This window comes from Anthonomus grandis, chromosome 22, assembly GCF_022605725.1.
Source record: "Anthonomus grandis grandis chromosome 22, icAntGran1.3, whole genome shotgun sequence".
NCBI classification, from domain to species: domain Eukaryota; kingdom Metazoa; phylum Arthropoda; class Insecta; order Coleoptera; family Curculionidae; genus Anthonomus; species Anthonomus grandis.
In genome coordinates, this window is record NC_065567.1 from 30,259,293 (window position 1) to 30,282,601 (window position 23,309).

General features: G+C 40.0%; 1 long non-coding RNA gene across 1 annotated transcript in view; it reads left to right on the forward strand.

Annotated features, from left to right (window-relative positions):
- LOC126748559 (uncharacterized) overlaps positions 1–23,309 on the forward strand; it is a 139,011-nt gene that overhangs the window by 91,038 nt on the left and 24,664 nt on the right. The gene's annotated exons all lie outside the window — the stretch shown is intronic.

The window sequence follows — 23,309 nt, forward strand, 5'->3', positions numbered from 1 at the left end:
TTTTTTCACCAAAAATTGATTTTTTTCGAATTTGAACTAACTATACCAGCGGCTTGTTCCCATCACCTACAACACGAAAACACCGGGTTTAATGAGTTTCGACAAAAACTAAGGGATTTATAGCACTTTGAAAATGCGAAAAATCGATTTTCTTTAAACCCGAAAATAGCTATAGAAACCTCTATCAGCGGCTTATTCCCATCGCCTACATTACGAAAACACCGGGTTATAACGAAATTCGACCAGAACAAGTGGAATTATAGCACTTTGAATATTCGGAAAAAAGTCAGTTTTCGACCCCGTTTTTGAGCCCAAAAATGGGCTACAAAAATGCGAGATCTCAGCTAATATGGGAGCTACGACCTTGCGGATGGTCTCGTTGGATTCAGAAGGACGAAACTAAGTCAAAACCGTTGGAATTTTTCAAATAGCACCCATAGAAGCCGAGATATGGACCTCCAAATTTAGGGATTTTTCATTTTAAGGGTATACCCCCCCGTATCGAATTTTTCACCAAAAATTGATTTTTTTCGAATTTGAACTAACTATACCAGCGGCTTGTTTTCATCACCTACAACACGAAAACACCGGGTTATAATGAGTTTCGACAAAAACTAAGGGAGTTATAGCACTTTGAAAATGCGAAAAATCGATTTTCTTTAAACCCGAAAATAGCTATAGAAACCTCTATCAGCGGCTTATTCCCATCGCCTACATTACGAAAACACCGGGTTATAACGAAATTCGACCAGAACAAGTGGAATTATAGCACTTTGAATATTCGGAAAAAAGTCAGTTTTCGACCCCGTTTTTGAGCCCAAAAATGGGCTACAAAAATGCGAGATCTCAGCTAATATGGGAGCTACGACCTTGCGGATGGTCTCGTTGGATTCAGAAGGACGAAACTAAGTCAAAACCGTTGGAATTTTCCAAATAGCACCCATAGAAGCCGAGATATGGACCTCCAAAGTTAGGGATTTTTCATTTTAAGGGTATACCCCCCCGTATCGAATTTTTCACCAAAAATTGATTTTTTTCGAATTTGAACTAACTATACCAGCGGCTTGTTTTCATCACCTACAACACGAAAACACCGGGTTATAATGAGTTTCGACAAAAACTAAGGGAGTTATAGCACTTTGAAAATGCGAAAAATCGATTTTCTTTAAACCCGAAAATAGCTATAGAAACCTCTATCAGCGGCTTATTCCCATCGCCTACATTACGAAAACACCGGGTTATAACGGAATTTGACCAGAACAAGTGGAATTATAGCACTTTGAAAATTCGGAAAAAAGTCAGTTTTCGACCCCGTTTTTGAGCCCAAAAATGGGCTACAAAAATGCGAGATCTCAGCTAATATGGGAGCTACGACCTTGCGGATGGTCTCGTTGGATTCAGAAGGACGAAACTAAGTCAAAACCGTTGGAATTTTCCAAATAGCACCCATAGAAGCCGAGATATGGACCTCCAAAGTTAGGGATTTTTCATTTTAAGGGTATACCCCCCCGTATCGAATTTTTCACCAAAAATTGATTTTTTTCGAATTTGAACTAACTATACCAGCGGCTTGTTCCCATCACCTACAACACGAAAACACCGGGTTTAATGAGTTTCGACAAAAACTAAGGGATTTATAGCACTTTGAAAATGCGAAAAATCGATGTTCTTTAAACCCGAAAATAGCTATAGAAACCTCTATCAGCGGCTTATTCCCATCGCCTACATTACGAAAACACCGGGTTATAACGGAATTCGACCAGAACAAGTGGAATTATAGCATTTTGAATATTCGGAAAAAAGTCAGTTTTCGACCCCGTTTTTGAGCCCAAAAATGGGCTACAAAAATGCGAGATCTCAGCTAATAAGGGAGCTACGACCTTGCGGATGGTCTCGTTGGATTCAGAAGGACGAAACTAAGTCAAAACCGTTAGAATTTTCCAAATAGGACCCATAGAAGCCGAGATATGGACCTCCAAAGTTAGGGATTTTTCATTTTAAGGGTATACCCCCCCGTATCGAATTTTTCACCAAAAATTGATTTTTTTCGAATTTAAACTAACTATACCAGCGGCTTGTTCCCATCACCTACAACACAAAAACACCGGGTTATAATGAGTTTCGACAAAAACTAAGGGATTTATAGCACTTTGAAATTGCGAAAAATCGATTTTCTTTAAACCCAAAAATAGCTATAGAAACCCCTATCAGCGGCTTATTCCCATCACCTACATTACGAAAACACCGGGTTATAACGGAATTTGACCAGAACAAGTGGAATTATAGCACTTTGAAAATTCGGAAAAAAGTCAGTTTTCGACCCCGTTTTTGAGCCCAAAAATGGGCTACAAAAATGCGAGATCTCAGCTAATATGGGAGCTACGACCTTGCGGATGGTCTCGTTGGATTCAGAAGGACGAAACTAAGTCAAAACCGTTGGAATTTTCCAAATAGGACCCATAGAAGCCGAGATATGGACCTCCAAAGTTAGGGATTTTTCATTTTAAGGGTATACCCCCCCGTATCGAATTTTTCACCAAAAATTGATTTTTTTCAAATTTGAACTAACTATACCAGCGGCTTGTTCCCATCACCTACAACACGAAAACACCGGGTTATAATGAGTTTCGACAAAAACTAAGGGAGTTATAGCACTTTGAAAATGCGAAAAATCGATTTTCTTTAAACCCGAAAATAGCTATAGAAACCCCTATCAGCGGCTTGTTCCCATCGCCTACATTACGAAAACACCGGGTTATAACGGAATTTGACCAGAACAAGTGGAATTATAGCACTTTGAAAATTCGGAAAAAAGTCAGTTTTCGACCCCGTTTTTGAGCCCAAAAATGGGCTACAAAAATGCGAGATCTTAGCTAATAAGGGAGCTACGACCTTGCGGATGGTCTCGTTGGATTCAGAAGGACGAAACTAAGTCAAAACCGTTGGAATTTTTCAAATAGCACCCATAGAAGCCGAGATATGGACCTCCAAATTTAGGGATTTTTCATTTTAAGGGTATACCCCCCCGTATCGAATTTTTCACCAAAAATTGATTTTTTTCGAATTTGAACTAACTATACCAGCGGCTTGTTTTCATCACCTACAACACGAAAACACCGGGTTATAATGAGTTTCGACAAAAACTAAGGGAGTTATAGCACTTTGAAAATGCGAAAAATCGATTTTCTTTAAACCCGAAAATAGCTATAGAAACCTCTATCAGCGGCTTATTCCCATCGCCTACATTACGAAAACACCGGGTTATAACGAAATTCGACCAGAACAAGTGGAATTATAGCACTTTGAATATTCGGAAAAAAGTCAGTTTTCGACCCCGTTTTTGAGCCCAAAAATGGGCTACAAAAATGCGAGATCTCAGCTAATATGGGAGCTACGACCTTGCGGATGGTCTCGTTGGATTCAGAAGGACGAAACTAAGTCAAAACCGTTGGAATTTTCCAAATAGCACCCATAGAAGCCGAGATATGGACCTCCAAAGTTAGGGATTTTTCATTTTAAGGGTATACCCCCCCGTATCGAATTTTTCACCAAAAATTGATTTTTTTCGAATTTGAACTAACTATACCAGCGGCTTGTTTTCATCACCTACAACACGAAAACACCGGGTTATAATGAGTTTCGACAAAAACTAAGGGAGTTATAGCACTTTGAAAATGCGAAAAATCGATTTTCTTTAAACCCGAAAATAGCTATAGAAACCTCTATCAGCGGCTTATTCCCATCGCCTACATTACGAAAACACCGGGTTATAACGGAATTCGACCAGAACAAGTGGAATTATAGCATTTTGAATATTCGGAAAAAAGTCAGTTTTCGACCCCGTTTTTGAGCCCAAAAATGGGCTACAAAAATGCGAGATCTCAGCTAATAAGGGAGCTACGACCTTGCGGATGGTCTCGTTGGATTCAGAAGGACGAAACTAAGTCAAAACCGTTAGAATTTTCCAAATAGGACCCATAGAAGCCGAGATATGGACCTCCAAAGTTAGGGATTTTTCATTTTAAGGGTATACCCCCCCGTATCGAATTTTTCACCAAAAATTGATTTTTTTCGAATTTAAACTAACTATACCAGCGGCTTGTTCCCATCACCTACAACACAAAAACACCGGGTTATAATGAGTTTCGACAAAAACTAAGGGATTTATAGCACTTTGAAATTGCGAAAAATCGATTTTCTTTAAACCCAAAAATAGCTATAGAAACCCCTATCAGCGGCTTATTCCCATCACCTACATTACGAAAACACCGGGTTATAACGGAATTTGACCAGAACAAGTGGAATTATAGCACTTTGAAAATTCGGAAAAAAGTCAGTTTTCGACCCCGTTTTTGAGCCCAAAAATGGGCTACAAAAATGCGAGATCTCAGCTAATATGGGAGCTACGACCTTGCGGATGGTCTCGTTGGATTCAGAAGGACGAAACTAAGTCAAAACCGTTGGAATTTTCCAAATAGGACCCATAGAAGCCGAGATATGGACCTCCAAAGTTAGGGATTTTTCATTTTAAGGGTATACCCCCCCGTATCGAATTTTTCACCAAAAATTGATTTTTTTCAAATTTGAACTAACTATACCAGCGGCTTGTTCCCATCACCTACAACACGAAAACACCGGGTTATAATGAGTTTCGACAAAAACTAAGGGAGTTATAGCACTTTGAAAATGCGAAAAATCGATTTTCTTTAAACCCGAAAATAGCTATAGAAACCCCTATCAGCGGCTTGTTCCCATCGCCTACATTACGAAAACACCGGGTTATAACGGAATTTGACCAGAACAAGTGGAATTATAGCACTTTGAAAATTCGGAAAAAAGTCAGTTTTCGACCCCGTTTTTGAGCCCAAAAATGGGCTACAAAAATGCGAGATCTCAGCTAATATGGGAGCTACGACCTTGCGGATGGTCTCGTTGGATTCAGAAGGACGAAACTAAGTCAAAACCGTTGGAATTTTCCAAATAGGACCCATAGAAGCCGAGATATGGACCTCCAAAGTTAGGGATTTTTCATTTTAAGGGTATACCCCCCCGTATCGAATTTTTCACCAAAAATTGATTTTTTTCAAATTTGAACTAACTATACCAGCGGCTTGTTCCCATCACCTACAACACGAAAACACCGGGTTATAATGAGTTTCGACAAAAACTAAGGGAGTTATAGCACTTTGAAAATGCGAAAAATCGATTTTCTTTAAACCCGAAAATAGCTATAGAAACCCCTATCAGCGGCTTGTTCCCATCGCCTACATTACGAAAACACCGGGTTATAACGGAATTTGACCAGAACAAGTGGAATTATAGCACTTTGAAAATTCGGAAAAAAGTCAGTTTTCGACCCCGTTTTTGAGCCCAAAAATGGGCTACAAAAATGCGAGATCTTAGCTAATAAGGGAGCTACGACCTTGCGGATGGTCTCGTTGGATTCAGAAGGACGAAACTAAGTCAAAACCGTTGGAATTTTCCAAATAGGACCCATAGAAGCCGAGATATGGACCTCCAAAGTTAGGGATTTTTCATTTTAAGGGTATACCCCCCCGTATCGAATTTTTCACCAAAAATTGATTTTTTTCGAATTTGAACTAACTATACCAGCGGCTTGTTCCCATCACCTACAACACGAAAACACCGGGTTATAATGAGTTTCGACAAAAACTAAGGGAGTTATAGCACTTTGAAAATGCGAAAAATCGATTTTCTTTAAACCCAAAAATAGCTATGGAAACCCCTATCAGCGGCTTATTCCCATCACCTACATTACGAAAACACCGGGTTATAACGGAATTTGACCAGAACAAGTGGAATTATAGCACTTTGAAAATTCGGAAAAAAGTCAGTTTTCGACCCTGTTTTTGAGCCCAAAAATGGGCTACAAAAATGCGAGATCTCAGCTAATATGGGAGCTACGACCTTGCGGATGGTCTCGTTGGATTCAGAAGGACGAAACTAAGTCAAAACCGTTGGAATTTTCCAAATAGGACCCATAGAAGCCGAGATATGGACCTCCAAAATTAGGGATTTTTCATTTTAAGGGTATACCCCCCCGTATCGAATTTTTCACCAAAAATTGATTTTTTTCGAATTTAAACTAACTATACCAGCGGCTTGTTCCCATCACCTACAACACAAAAACACCGGGTTATAATGAGTTTCGACAAAAACTAAGGGATTTATAGCACTTTGAAATTGCGAAAAATCGATTTTCTTTAAACCCAAAAATAGCTATAGAAACCCCTATCAGCGGCTTATTCCCATCACCTACATTACGAAAACACCGGGTTATAACGGAATTTGACCAGAACAAGTGGAATTATAGCACTTTGAAAATTCGGAAAAAAGTCAGTTTTCGACCCCGTTTTTGAGCCCAAAAATGGGCTACAAAAATGCGAGATCTCAGCTAATATGGGAGCTACGACCTTGCGGATGGTCTCGTTGGATTCAGAAGGACGAAACTAAGTCAAAACCGTTGGAATTTTCCAAATAGGACCCATAGAAGCCGAGATATGGACCTCCAAAGTTAGGGATTTTTCATTTTAAGGGTATACCCCCCCGTATCGAATTTTTCACCAAAATTGATTTTTTTCAAATTTGAACTAACTATACCAGCGGCTTGTTCCCATCACCTACAACACGAAAACACCGGGTTATAATGAGTTTCGACAAAAACTAAGGGAGTTATAGCACTTTGAAAATGCGAAAAATCGATTTTCTTTAAACCCGAAAATAGCTATAGAAACCCCTATCAGCGCCTTGTTCCCATCGCCTACATTACGAAAACACCGGGTTATAACGGAATTTGACCAGAACAAGTGGAATTATAGCACTTTGAAAATTCGGAAAAAAGTCAGTTTTCGACCCCGTTTTTGAGCCCAAAAATGGGCTACAAAAATGCGAGATCTCAGCTAATATGGGAGCTACGACCTTGCGGATGGTCTCGTTGGATTCAGAAGGACGAAACTAAGTCAAAACCGTTGGAATTTTCCAAATAGGACCCATAGAAGCTGAGATATGGACCTCCAAAGTTAGGGATTTTTCATTTTAAGGGTATACCCCCCCGTATCGAATTTTTCACCAAAAATTGATTTTTTTCAAATTTGAACTAACTATACCAGCGGCTTGTTCCCATCACCTACAACACGAAAACACCGGGTTATAATGAGTTTCGACAAAAACTAAGGGAGTTATAGCACTTTGAAAATGCGAAAAATCGATTTTCTTTAAACCCGAAAATAGCTATAGAAACCCCTATCAGCGGCTTGTTCCCATCGCCTACATTACGAAAACACCGGGTTATAACGGAATTTGACCAGAACAAGTGGAATTATAGCACTTTGAAAATTCGGAAAAAAGTCAGTTTTCGACCCCGTTTTTGAGCCCAAAAATGGGCTACAAAAATGCGAGATCTTAGCTAATAAGGGAGCTACGACCTTGCGGATGGTCTCGTTGGATTCAGAAGGACGAAACTAAGTCAAAACCGTTGGAATTTTCCAAATAGGACCCATAGAAGCCGAGATATGGACCTCCAAAGTTAGGGATTTTTCATTTTAAGGGTATACCCCCCCGTATCGAATTTTTCACCAAAAATTGATTTTTTTCGAATTTGAACTAACTATACCAGCGGCTTGTTCCCATCACCTACAACACGAAAACACCGGGTTATAATGAGTTTCGACAAAAACTAAGGGAGTTATAGCACTTTGAAAATGCGAAAAATCGATTTTCTTTAAACCCGAAAATAGCTATAGAAACCCCTATCAGCGGCTTGTTCCCATCGCCTACATTACGAAAACACCGGGTTATAACGGAATTCGACCAGAACAAGTGGAATTATAGCATTTTGAATATTCGGAAAAAAGTCAGTTTTCGACCCCGTTTTTGAGCCCAAAAATGGGCTACAAAAATGCGAGATCTCAGCTAATATGGGAGCTACGACCTTGCGGATGGTCTCGTTGGATTCAGAAGGACGAAACTAAGTCAAAACCGTTGGAATTTTCCAAATAGGACCCATAGAAGCCGAGATATGGACCTCCAAAGTTAGGGATTTTTCATTTTAAGGGTATACCCCCCCGTATCGAATTTTTCACCAAAAATTGATTTTTTTTCGAATTTAAACTAACTATACCAGCGGCTTGTTCCCATCACCTACAACACGAAAACACCGGGTTATAATGAGTTTCGACAAAAACTAAGGGATTTATAGCACTTTGAAATTGCGAAAAATCGATTTTCTTTAAACCCAAAAATAGCTATAGAAACCCCTATCAGCGGCTTATTCCCATCACCTACATTACGAAAACACCGGGTTATAACGGAATTTGACCAGAACAAGTGGAATTATAGCACTTTGAAAATTCGGAAAAAAGTCAGTTTTCGACCCCGTTTTTGAGCCCAAAAATGGGCTACAAAAATGCGAGATCTTTGCTAATAAGGGAGCTACGACCTTGCGGATGGTCTCGTTGGATTCAGAAGGACGAAACTAAGTCAAAACCGTTGGAATTTTCCAAATAGGACCCATAGAAGCCGAGATATGGACCTCCAAAGTTAGGGATTTTTCATTTTAAGGGTATACCCCCCCGTATCGAATTTTTCACCAAAAATTGATTTTTTTCGAATTTGAACTAACTATACCAGCGGCTTGTTCCCATCACCTACAACACGAAAACACCGGGTTATAATGAGTTTCGACAAAAACTAAGGGAGTTATAGCACTTTGAAAATGCGAAAATCGATTTTCTTTAAACCCGAAAATAGCTATAGAAACCCCTATCAGCGGCTTGTTCCCATCGCCTACATTAACTCTCACGAGATGTGTTAACGGAATTCGACCAGAACAAGTGGAATTATAGCATTTTGAATATTCGGAAAAAAGTCAGTTTTCGACCCCGTTTTTGAGCCCAAAAATGGGCTACAAAAATGCGAGATCTCAGCTAATATGGGAGCTACGACCTTGCGGATGGTCTCGTTGGATTCAGAAGGACGAAACTAAGTCAAAACCGTTGGAATTTTCCAAATAGGACCCATAGAAGCCGAGATATGGACCTCCAAAGTTAGGGATTTTTCATTTTAAGGGTATACCCCCCCGTATCGAATTTTTCACCAAAAATTGATTTTTTTCGAATTTGAACTAACTATACCAGCGGCTTGTTCCCATCACCTACAACACGAAAACACCGGGTTATAATGAGTTTCGACAAAAACTAAGGGAGTTATAGCACTTTGAAAATGCGAAAAATCGATTTTCTTTAAACCCGAAAATAGCTATAGAAACCCCTATCAGCGGCTTGTTCCCATCGCCTACATTACGAAAACACCGGGTTATAACGGAATTCGACCAGAACAAGTGGAATTATAGCATTTTGAATATTCGGAAAAAAGTCAGTTTTCGACCCCGTTTTTGAGCCCAAAAATGGGCTACAAAAATGCGAGATCTCAGCTAATATGGGAGCTACGACCTTGCGGATGGTCTCGTTGGATTCAGAAGGACGAAACTAAGTCAAAACCGTTGGAATTTTCCAAATAGGACCCATAGAAGCCGAGATATGGACCTCCAAAGTTAGGGATTTTTCATTTTAAGGGTATACCCCCCCCGTATCGAATTTTTCACCAAAAATTGATTTTTTTCGAATTTGAACTAACTATACCAGCGGCTTGTTCCCATCACCTACAACACGAAAACACCGGGTTATAATGAGTTTCGACAAAAACTAAGGGAGTTATAGCACTTTGAAAATGCGAAAAATCGATTTTCTTTAAACCCGAAAATAGCTATAGAAACCCCTATCAGCGGCTTGTTCCCATCGCCTACATTACGAAAATACCGGGTTATAACGGAATTTGACCAGAACAAGTGGAATTATAGCACTTTGAAAATTCGGAAAAAAGTCAGTTTTCGACCCCGTTTTTGAGCCCAAAAATGGGCTACAAAAATGCGAGATCTCAGCTAATATGGGAGCTACGACCTTGCGGATGGTCTCGTTGGATTCAGAAGGACGAAACTAAGTCAAAACCGTTGGAATTTTCCAAATAGGACCCATAGAAGCCGAGATATGGACCTCCAAAGTTAGGGATTTTTTATTTTAAGGGTATACCCCCCCGTATCGAATTTTTCACCAAAAATTGATTTTTTTTCGAATTTGAACTAACTATACCAGCGGCTTGTTCCCATCACCTACAACACGAAAACACCGGGTTATAATGAGTTTCGACAAAAACTAAGGGAGTTATAGCACTTTGAAAATGCGAAAAATCGATTTTCTTTAAACCCGAAAATAGCTATAGAAACCCCTATCAGCGGCTTGTTCCCATCGCCTACATTACGAAAACACCGGGTTATAACGGAATTCGACCAGAACAAGTGGAATTATAGCATTTTGAATATTCGGAAAAAAGTCAGTTTTCGACCCCGTTTTTGAGCCCAAAAATGGGCTACAAAAATGCGAGATCTCAGCTAATATGGGAGCTACGACCTTGCGGATGGTCTCGTTGGATTCAGAAGGACGAAACTAAGTCAAAACCGTTGGAATTTTCCAAATAGGACCCATAGAAGCCGAGATATGGACCTCCAAAGTTAGGGATTTTTCATTTTAAGGGTATACCCCCCCGTATCGAATTTTTCACCAAAAATTGATTTTTTTCGAATTTGAACTAACTATACCAGCGGCTTGTTCCCATCACCTACAACACGAAAACACCGGGTTATAATGAGTTTCGACAAAAACTAAGGGAGTTATAGCACTTTGAAAATGCGAAAAATCGATTTTCTTTAAACCCGAAAATAGCTATAGAAACCCCTATCAGCGGCTTGTTCCCATCGCCTACATTACGAAAATACCGGGTTATAACGGAATTTGACCAGAACAAGTGGAATTATAGCACTTTGAAAATTCGGAAAAAAGTCAGTTTTCGACCCCGTTTTTGAGCCCAAAAATGGGCTACAAAAATGCGAGATCTCAGCTAATATGGGAGCTACGACCTTGCGGATGGTCTCGTTGGATTCAGAAGGACGAAACTAAGTCAAAACCGTTGGAATTTTCCAAATAGGACCCATAGAAGCCGAGATATGGACCTCCAAAGTTAGGGATTTTTTATTTTAAGGGTATACCCCCCCGTATCGAATTTTTCACCAAAAATTGATTTTTTTCGAATTTGAACTAACTATACCAGCGGCTTGTTCCCATCACCTACAACACGAAAACACCGGGTTATAATGAGTTTCGACAAAAACTAAGGGAGTTATAGCACTTTGAAAATGCGAAAAATCGATTTTCTTTAAACCCGAAAATAGCTATAGAAACCCCTATCAGCGGCTTGTTCCCATCGCCTACATTACGAAAACACCGGGTTATAACGGAATTCGACCAGAACAAGTGGAATTATAGCATTTTGAATATTCGGAAAAAAGTCAGTTTTCGACCCCGTTTTTGAGCCCAAAAATGGGCTACAAAAATGCGAGATCTCAGCTAATATGGGAGCTACGACCTTGCGGATGGTCTCGTTGGATTCAGAAGGACGAAACTAAGTCAAAACCGTTGGAATTTTCCAAATAGGACCCATAGAAGCCGAGATATGGACCTCCAAAGTTAGGGATTTTTCATTTTAAGGGTATACCCCCCCGTATCGAATTTTTCACCAAAAATTGATTTTTTTCGAATTTGAACTAACTATACCAGCGGCTTGTTCCCATCACCTACAACACGAAAACACCGGGTTATAATGAGTTTCGACAAAAACTAAGGGAGTTATAGCACTTTGAAAATGCGAAAAATCGATTTTCTTTAAACCCGAAAATAGCTATAGAAACCCCTATCAGCGGCTTGTTCCCATCGCCTACGTTACGAAAACACCGGGTTATAACGGAATTCGACCAGAACAAGTGGAATTATAGCATTTTGAATATTCGGAAAAAAGTCAGTTTTCGACCCCGTTTTTGAGCCCAAAAATGGGCTACAAAAATGCGAGATCTCAGCTAATATGGGAGCTACAACCTTGCGGATGGTCTCGTTGGATTCAGAAGGACGAAACTAAGTCAAAACCGTTGGAATTTTCCAAATAGGACCCATAGAAGCCGAGATATGGACCTCCAAAGTTAGGGATTTTTCATTTTAAGGGTATACCCCCCCGTATCGAATTTTTCACCAAAAATTGATTTTTTTCGAATTTGAACTAACTATACCAGCGGCTTGTTCCCATCACCTACAACACGAAAACACCGGGTTATAATGAGTTTCGACAAAAACTAAGGGAGTTATAGCACTTTGAAAATGCGAAAAATCGATTTTCTTTAAACCCGAAAATAGCTATAGAAACCCCTATCAGCGGCTTGTTCCCATCGCCTACATTACGAAAACACCGGGTTATAACGGAATTCGACCAGAACAAGTGGAATTATAGCATTTTGAATATTCGGAAAAAAGTCAGTTTTCGACCCCGTTTTTGAGCCCAAAAATGGGCTACAAAAATGCGAGATCTCAGCTAATATGGGAGCTACGACCTTGCGGATGGTCTCGTTGGATTCAGAAGGACGAAACTAAGTCAAAACCGTTGGAATTTTCCAAATAGGACCCATAGAAGCCGAGATATGGACCTCCAAAGTTAGGGATTTTTCATTTTAAGGGTATACCCCCCCGTATCGAATTTTTCACCAAAAATTGATTTTTTTCGAATTTGAACTAACTATACCAGCGGCTTGTTCCCATCACTTACAACACGAAAACACCGGGTTATAATGAGTTTCGACAAAAACTAAGGGAGTTATAGCACTTTGAAAATGCGAAAAATCGATTTTCTTTAAACCCGAAAATAGCTATAGAAACCCCTATCAGCGGCTTGTTCCCATCGCCTACATTACGAAAACACCGGGTTATAACGGAATTTGACCAGAACAAGTGGAATTATAGCACTTTGAAAATTCGAAAAAAAGTCACTTTTCGACCCCGTTTTTGAGCCCAAAAATGGGCTACAAAAATGCGAGATCTCAGCTAATATGGGAGCTACGACCTTGCGGATGGTCTCGTTGGATTCAGAAGGACGAAACTAAGTCAAAACCGTTGGAATTTTCCAAATAGGACCCATAGAAGCCGAGATATGGACCTCCAAAGTTAGGGATTTTTTATTTTAAGGGTATACCCCCCCGTATCGAATTTTTCACCAAAAATTGATTTTTTTCGAATTTGAACTAACTGTACCAGCGGCTTGTTCCCATCACCTACAACACGAAAACACCGGGTTATAATGAGTTTCGACAAAAACTAAGGGAGTTATAGCACTTTGAAAATGCGAAAAATCGATTTTCTTTAAACCCGAAAATAGCTATAGAAACCCCTATCAGCGGCTTGTTCCCATCGCCTACATTACGAAAACACCGGGTTATAACGGAATTTGACCAGAACAAGTGGAATTATAGCACTTTGAAAATTCGGAAAAAAGTCAGTTTTCGACCCCGTTTTTGAGCCCAAAAATGGGCTACAAAAATGCGAGATCTCAGCTAATATGGGAGCTACGACCTTGCGGATGGTCTCGTTGGATTCAGAAGGACGAAACTAAGTCAAAACCGTTGGAATTTTCCAAATAGGACCCATAGAAGCCGAGATATGGACCTCCAAAGTTAGGGATTTTTCATTTTAAGGGTATACCCCCCCGTATCGAATTTTTCACCAAAAATTGATTTTTTTCGAATTTGAACTAACTATACCAGCGGCTTGTTCCCATCACCTACAACACGAAAACACCGGGTTATAATGAGTTTCGACAAAAACTAAGGGAGTTATAGCACTTTGAAAATGCGAAAAATCGATTTTCTTTAAACCCGAAAATAGCTATAGAAACCCCTATCAGCGGCTTGTTCCCATCGCCTACGTTACGAAAACACCGGGTTATAACGGAATTCGACCAGAACAAGTGGAATTATAGCATTTTGAATATTCGGAAAAAAGTCAGTTTTCGACCCCGTTTTTGAGCCCAAAAATGGGCTACAAAAATGCGAGATCTCAGCTAATATGGGAGCTACGACCTTGCGGATGGTCTCGTTGGATTCAGAAGGACGAAACTAAGTCAAAACCGTTGGAATTTTCCAAATAGGACCCATAGAAGCCGAGATATGGACCTCCAAAGTTAGGGATTTTTCATTTTAAGGGTATACCCCCCCGTATCGAATTTTTCACCAAAAATTGATTTTTTTCGAATTTGAACTAACTATACCAGCGGCTTGTTCCCATCACCTACAACACGAAAACACCGGGTTATAATGAGTTTCGACAAAAACTAAGGGAGTTATAGCACTTTGAAAATGCGAAAAATCGATTTTCTTTAAACCCGAAAATAGCTATAGAAACCCCTATCAGCGGCTTGTTCCCATCGCCTACATTACGAAAACACCGGGTTATAACGGAATTTGACCAGAACAAGTGGAATTATAGCACTTTGAAAATTCGGAAAAAAGTCAGTTTTCGACCCCGTTTTTGAGCCCAAAAATGGGCTACAAAAATGCGAGATCTCAGCTAATATGGGAGCTACGACCTTGCGGATGGTCTCGTTGGATTCAGAAGGACGAAACTAAGTCAAAACCGTTGGAATTTTCCAAATAGGACCCATAGAAGCCGAGATATGGACCTCCAAAGTTAGGGATTTTTCATTTTAAGGGTATACCCCCCTGTATCGAATTTTTCACCAAAAATTGATTTTTTTCGAATTTGAACTAACTATACCAGCGGCTTGTTCCCATCACCTACAACACGAAAACACCGGGTTATAATGAGTTTCGACAAAAACTAAGGGAGTTATAGCACTTTGAAAATGCGAAAAATCGATTTTCTTTAAACCCGAAAATAGCTATAGAAACCCCTATCAGCGGCTTGTTCCCATCGCCTACGTTACGAAAACACCGGGTTATAACGGAATTCGACCAGAACAAGTGGAATTATAGCATTTTGAATATTCGGAAAAAAGTCAGTTTTCGACCCCGTTTTTGAGCCCAAAAATGGGCTACAAAAATGCGAGATCTCAGCTAATATGGGAGCTACGACCTTGCGGATGGTCTCGTTGGATTCAGAAGGACGAAACTAAGTCAAAACCGTTGGAATTTTCCAAATAGGACCCATAGAAGCCGAGATATGGACCTCCAAAGTTAGGGATTTTTCATTTTAAGGGTATACCCCCCCGTATCGAATTTTTCACCAAAAATTGATTTTTTTCGAATTTGAACTAACTATACCAGCGGCTTGTTCCCATCACCTACAACACGAAAACACCGGGTTATAATGAGTTTCGACAAAAACTAAGGGAGTTATAGCACTTTGAAAATGCGAAAAATCGATTTTCTTTAAACCCGAAAATAGCTATAGAAACCCCTATCAGCGGCTTGTTCCCATCGCCTACATTACGAAAACACCGGGTTATAACGGAATTCGACCAGAACAAGTGGAATTATAGCATTTTGAATATTCGGAAAAAAGTCAGTTTTCGACCCCGTTTTTGAGCCCAAAAATGGGCTACAAAAATGCGAGATCTCAGCTAATATGGGAGCTACGACCTTGCGGATGGTCTCGTTGGATTCAGAAGGACGAAACTAAGTCAAAACCGTTGGAATTTTCCAAATAGGACCCATAGAAGCCGAGATATGGTCCTCCAAAGTTAGGGATTTTTCATTTTAAGGGTATACCCCCCCGTATCGAATTTTTCACCAAAAATTGATTTTTTTCGAATTTGAACTAACTATACCAGCGGCTTGTTCCCATCACCTACAACACGAAAACACCGGGTTATAATGAGTTTCGACAAAAACTAAGGGAGTTATAGCACTTTGAAAATGCGAAAAATCGATTTTCTTTAAACCCGAAAATAGCTATAGAAACCCCTATCAGCGGCTTGTTCCCATCGCCTACGTTACGAAAACACCGGGTTATAACGGAATTCGACCAGAACAAGTGGAATTATAGCATTTTGAATATTCGGAAAAAAGTCAGTTTTCGACCCCGTTTTTGAGCCCAAAAATGGGCTACAAAAATGCGAGATCTCAGCTAATATGGGAGCTACGACCTTGCGGATGGTCTCGTTGGATTCAGAAGGACGAAACTAAGTCAAAACCGTTGGAATTTTCCAAATAGGACCCATAGAAGCCGAGATATGGACCTCCAAAGTTAGGGATTTTTCATTTTAAGGGTATACCCCCCCGTATCGAATTTTTCACCAAAAATTGATTTTTTTCGAATTTGAACTAACTATACTAGCGGCTTGTTCCCATCACCTACAACACGAAAACACCGGGTTATAATGAGTTTCGACAAAAACTAAGGGAGTTATAGCACTTTGAAAATGCGAAAAATCGATTTTCTTTAAACCCGAAAATAGCTATAGAAACCCCTATCAGCGGCTTGTTCCCATCGCCTACATTACGAAAACACCGGGTTATAACGGAATTCGACCAGAACAAGTGGAATTATAGCATTTTGAATATTCGGAAAAAAGTCAGTTTTCGACCCCGTTTTTGAGCCCAAAAATGGGCTACAAAAATGCGAGATCTCAGCTAATATGGGAGCTACGACCTTGCGGATGGTCTCGTTGGATTCAGAAGGACGAAACTAAGTCAAAACCGTTGGAATTTTCCAAATAGGACCCATAGAAGCCGAGATATGGACCTCCAAAGTTAGGGATTTTTCATTTTAAGGGTATACCCCCCCGTATCGAATTTTTCACCAAAAATTGATTTTTTTCGAATTTGAACTAACTATACCAGCGGCTTGTTCCCATCACCTACAACACGAAAACACCGGGTTATAATGAGTTTCGACAAAAACTAAGGGAGTTATAGCACTTTGAAAATGCGAAAAATCGATTTTCTTTAAACCCGAAAATAGCTATAGAAACCCCTATCAGCGGCTTGTTCCCATCGCCTACATTACGAAAACACCGGGTTATAACGGAATTCGACCAGAACAAGTGGAATTATAGCATTTTGAATATTCGGAAAAAAGTCAGTTTTCGACCCCGTTTTTGAGCCCAAAAATGGGCTACAAAAATGCGAGATCTCAGCTAATATGGGAGCTACGACCTTGCGGATGGTCTCGTTGGATTCAGAAGGACGAAACTAAGTCAAAACCGTTGGAATTTTCCAAATAGGACCCATAGAAGCCGAGATATGGACCTCCAAAGTTAGGGATTTTTCATTTTAAGGGTATACCCCCCCGTATCGAATTTTTCACCAAAAATTGATTTTTTTCGAATTTGAACTAACTATACCAGCGGCTTGTTCCCATCACCTACAACACGAAAACACCGGGTTATAATGAGTTTCGACAAAAACTAAGGGAGTTATAGCACTTTGAAAATGCGAAAAATCGATTTTCTTTAAACCCGAAAATAGCTATAGAAACCCCTATCAGCGGCTTGTTCCCATCGCCTACATTACGAAAATACCGGGTTATAACGGAATTTGACCAGAACAAGTGGAATTATAGCACTTTGAAAATTCGGAAAAAAGTCAGTTTTCGACCCCGTTTTTGAGCCCAAAAATGGGCTACAAAAATGCGAGATCTCAGCTAATATGGGAGCTACGACCTTGCGGATGGTCTCGTTGGATTCAGAAGGACGAAACTAAGTCAAAACCGTTGGAATTTTCCAAATAGGACCCATAGAAGCCGAGATATGGACCTCCAAAGTTAGGGATTTTTCATTTTAAGGGTATACCCCCCCGTATCGAATTTTTCACCAAAAATTGATTTTTTTCGAATTTGAACTAACTGTACCAGCGGCTTGTTCCCATCACCTACAACACGAAAACACCGGGTTATAATGAGTTTCGACAAAAACTAAGGGAGTTATAGCACTTTGAAAATGCGAAAAATCGATTTTCTTTAAACCCGAAAATAGCTATAGAAACCCCTATCAGCGGCTTGTTTCCATCGCCTACATTACGAAAACACCGGGTTATAACGGAATTTGACCAGAACAAGTGGAATTATAGCACTTTGAAAATTCGAAAAAAAGTCACTTTTCGACCCCGTTTTTGAGCCCAAAAATGGGCTACAAAAATGCGAGATCTCAGCTAATATGGGAGCTACGACCTTGCGGATGGTCTCGTTGGATTCAGAAGGACGAAACTAAGTCAAAACCGTTGGAATTTTCCAAATAGGACCCATAGAAGCCGAGATATGGACCTCCAAAGTTAGGGATTTTTTATTTTAAGGGTATACCCCCCCGTATCGAATTTTTCACCAAAAATTGATTTTTTTCGAATTTGAACTAACTATACCAGCGGCTTGTTCCCATCACCTACAACACGAAAACACCGGGTTATAATGAGTTTCGACAAAAACTAAGGGAGTTATAGCACTTTGAAAATGCGAAAAATCGATTTTCTTTAAACCCGAAAATAGCTATAGAAACCCCTATCAGCGGCTTGTTCCCATCGCCTACATTACGAAAACACCGGGTTATAACGGAATTCGACCAGAACAAGTGGAATTATAGCATTTTGAATATTCGGAAAAAAGTCAGTTTTCGACCCCGTTTTTGAGCCCAAAAATGGGCTACAAAAATGCGAGATCTCAGCTAATATGGGAGCTACGACCTTGCGGATGGTCTCGTTGGATTCAGAAGGACGAAACTAAGTCAAAACCGTTGGAATTTTCCAAATAGGACCCATAGAAGCCGAGATATGGACCTCCAAAGTTAGGGATTTTTTATTTTAAGGGTATACCCCCCCGTATCGAATTTTTCACCAAAAATTGATTTTTTTCGAATTTGAACTAACTATACCAGCGGCTTGTTCCCATCACCTACAACACGAAAACACCGGGTTATAATGAGTTTCGACAAAAACTAAGGGAGTTATAGCACTTTGAAAATGCGAAAAATCGATTTTCTTTAAACCCGAAAATAGCTATAGAAACCCCTATCAGCGGCTTGTTCCCATCGCCTACGTTACGAAAACACCGGGTTATAACGGAATTCGACCAGAACAAGTGGAATTATAGCATTTTGAATATTCGGAAAAAAGTCAGTTTTCGACCCCGTTTTTGAGCCCAAAAATGGGCTACAAAAATGCGAGATCTCAGCTAATATGGGAGCTACGACCTTGCGGATGGTCTCGTTGGATTCAGAAGGACGAAACTAAGTCAAAACCGTTGGAATTTTCCAAATAGGACCCATAGAAGCCGAGATATGGACCTCCAAAGTTAGGGATTTTTCATTTTAAGGGTATACCCCCCCGTATCGAATTTTTCACCAAAAATTGATTTTTTTCGAATTTGAACTAACTATACCAGCGGCTTGTTCCCATCACCTACAACACGAAAACACCGGGTTATAATGAGTTTCGACAAAAACTAAGGGAGTTATAGCACTTTGAAAATGCGAAAAATCGATTTTCTTTAAACCCGAAAATAGCTATAGAAACCCCTATCAGCGGCTTGTTCCCATCGCCTACATTACGAAAACACCGGGTTATAACGGAATTCGACCAGAACAAGTGGAATTATAGCATTTTGAATATTCGGAAAAAAGTCAGTTTTCGACCCCGTTTTTGAGCCCAAAAATGGGCTACAAAAATGCGAGATCTCAGCTAATATGGGAGCTACGACCTTGCGGATGGTCTCGTTGGATTCAGAAGGACGAAACTAAGTCAAAACCGTTGGAATTTTCCAAATAGGACCCATAGAAGCCGAGATATGGACCTCCAAAGTTAGGGATTTTTCATTTTAAGGGTATACCCCCCCGTATCGAATTTTTCACCAAAAATTGATTTTTTTCGAATTTGAACTAACTATACCAGCGGCTTGTTCCCATCACCTACAACACGAAAACACCGGGTTATAATGAGTTTCGACAAAAACTAAGGGAGTTATAGCACTTTGAAAATGCGAAAAATCGATTTTCTTTAAACCCGAAAATAGCTATAGAAACCCCTATCAGCGGCTTGTTCCCATCGCCTACATTACGAAAACACCGGGTTATAACGGAATTCGACCAGAACAAGTGGAATTATAGCATTTTGAATATTCGGAAAAAAGTCAGTTTTCGACCCCGTTTTTGAGCCCAAAAATGGGCTACAAAAATGCGAGATCTCAGCTAATATGGGAGCTACGACCTTGCGGATGGTCTCGTTGGATTCAGAAGGACGAAACTAAGTCAAAACCGTTGGAATTTTCCAAATAGGACCCATAGAAGCCGAGATATGGACCTCCAAAGTTAGGGATTTTTCATTTTAAGGGTATACCCCCCCGTATCGAATTTTTCACCAAAAATTGATTTTTTTCGAATTTGAACTAACTATACCAGCGGCTTGTTCCCATCACCTACAACACGAAAACACCGGGTTATAATGAGTTTCGACAAAAACTAAGGGAGTTATAGCACTTTGAAAATGCGAAAAATCGATTTTCTTTAAACCCGAAAATAGCTATAGAAACCCCTATCAGCGGCTTGTTCCCATCGCCTACGTTACGAAAACACCGGGTTATAACGGAATTCGACCAGAACAAGTGGAATTATAGCATTTTGAATATTCGGAAAAAAGTCAGTTTTCGACCCCGTTTTTGAGCCCAAAAATGGGCTACAAAAATGCGAGATCTCAGCTAATATGGGAGCTACGACCTTGCGGATGGTCTCGTTGGATTCAGAAGGACGAAACTAAGACAAAACCGTTGGAATTTTCCAAATAGGACCCATAGAAGCCGAGATATGGACCTCCAAAGTTAGGGATTTTTCATTTTAAGGGTATACCCCCCCGTATCGAATTTTTCACCAAAAATTGATTTTTTTCGAATTTGAACTAACTATACCAGCGGCTTGTTCCCATCACCTACAACACGAAAACACCGGGTTATAATGAGTTTCGACAAAAACTAAGGGAGTTATAGCACTTTGAAAATGCGAAAAATCGATTTTCTTTAAACCCGAAAATAGCTATAGAAACCCCTATCAGCGGCTTGTTCCCATCGCCTACGTTACGAAAACACCGGGTTATAACGGAATTCGACCAGAACAAGTGGAATTATAGCACTTTGAAAATTCGGAAAAAAGTCAGTTTTCGACCCCGTTTTTAAGCCCAAAAATGGGCTACAAAAATGCGAGATCTCAGCTAATATGGGAGCTACGACCTTGCGGATGGTCTCGTTGGATTCAGAAGGACGAAACTAAGTCAAAACCGTTGGAATTTTCCAAATAGGACCCATAGAAGCCGAGATATGGACCTCCAAAGTTAGGGATTTTTCATTTTAAGGGTATACCCCCCCGTATCGAATTTTTCACCAAAAATTGATTTTTTTCGAATTTGAACTAACTATACCAGCGGCTTGTTCCCATCACCTACAACACGAAAACACCGGGTTATAATGAGTTTCGACAAAAACTAAGGGAGTTATAGCACTTTGAAAATGCGAAAAATCGATTTTTTTTAAACCCGAAAATAGCTATAGAAACCCCTATCAGCGGCTTGTTCCCATCGCCTACATTACGAAAACACCGGGTTATAACGGAATTTGACCAGAACAAGTGGAATTATAGCACTTTGAAAATTCGGAAAAAAGTCAGTTTTCGACCCCGTTTTTGAGCCCAAAAATGGGCTACAAAAATGCGAGATCTCAGCTAATATGGGAGCTACGACCTTGCGGATGGTCTCGTTGGATTCAGAAGGACGAAACTAAGTCAAAACCGTTGGAATTTTCCAAATAGGACCCATAGAAGCCGAGATATGGACCTCCAAAGTTAGGGATTTTTCATTTTAAGGGTATACCCCCCCGTATCGAATTTTTCACCAAAAATTGATTTTTTTCAAATTTGAACTAACTATACCAGCGGCTTGTTCCCATCACCTACAACACGAAAACACCGGGTTATAATGAGTTTCGACAAAAACTAAGGGAGTTATAGCACTTTGAAAATGCGAAAAATCGATTTTCTTTAAACCCGAAAATAGCTATAGAAACCCCTATCAGCGGCTTGTTCCCATCGCCTACATTACGAAAACACCGGGTTATAACGGAATTTGACCAGAACAAGTGGAATTATAGCACTTTGAAAATTCGGAAAAAAGTCAGTTTTCGACCCCGTTTTTGAGCCCAAAAATGGGCTACAAAAATGCGAGATCTTAGCTAATAAGGGAGCTACGACCTTGCGGATGGTCTCGTTGGATTCAGAAGGACGAAACTAAGTCAAAACCGTTGGAATTTTCCAAATAGGACCCATAGAAGCCGAGATATGGACCTCCAAAGTTAGGGATTTTTCATTTTAAGGGTATACCCCCCCGTATCGAATTTTTCACCAAAAATTGATTTTTTTCGAATTTGAACTAACTATACCAGCGGCTTGTTCCCATCACCTACAACACGAAAACACCGGGTTATAATGAGTTTCGACAAAAACTAAGGGAGTTATAGCACTTTGAAAATGCGAAAAATCGATTTTCTTTAAACCCGAAAATAGCTATAGAAACCCCTATCAGCGGCTTGTTCCCATCGCCTACATTACGAAAACACCGGGTTATAACGGAATTCGACCAGAACAAGTGGAATTATAGCATTTTGAATATTCGGAAAAAAGTCAGTTTTCGACCCCGTTTTTGAGCCCAAAAATGGGCTACAAAAATGCGAGATCTCAGCTAATATGGGAGCTACGACCTTGCGGATGGTCTCGTTGGATTCAGAAGGACGAAACTAAGTCAAAACCGTTGGAATTTTCCAAATAGGACCCATAGAAGCCGAGATATGGACCTCCAAAGTTAGGGATTTTTCATTTTAAGGGTATACCCCCCCGTATCGAATTTTTCACCAAAAATTGATTTTTTTCGAATTTGAACTAACTATACCAGCGGCTTGTTCCCATCACCTACAACACGAAAACACCGGGTTATAATGAGTTTCGACAAAAACTAAGGGAGTTATAGCACTTTGAAAATGCGAAAAATCGATTTTCTTTAAACCCGAAAATAGCTATAGAAACCCCTATCAGCGGCTTGTTCCCATCGCCTACATTACGAAAATACCGGGTTATAACGGAATTTGACCAGAACAAGTGGAATTATAGCACTTTGAAAATTCGGAAAAAAGTCAGTTTTCGACCCCGTTTTTGAGCCCAAAAATGGGCTACAAAAATGCGAGATCTCAGCTAATATGGGAGCTACGACCTTGCGGATGGTCTCGTTGGATTCAGAAGGACGAAACTAAGTCAAAACCGTTGGAATTTTCCAAATAGGACCCATAGAAGCCGAGATATGGACCTCCAAAGTTAGGGATTTTTCATTTTAAGGGTATACCCCCCCGTATCGAATTTTTCACCAAAAATTGATTTTTTTCGAATTT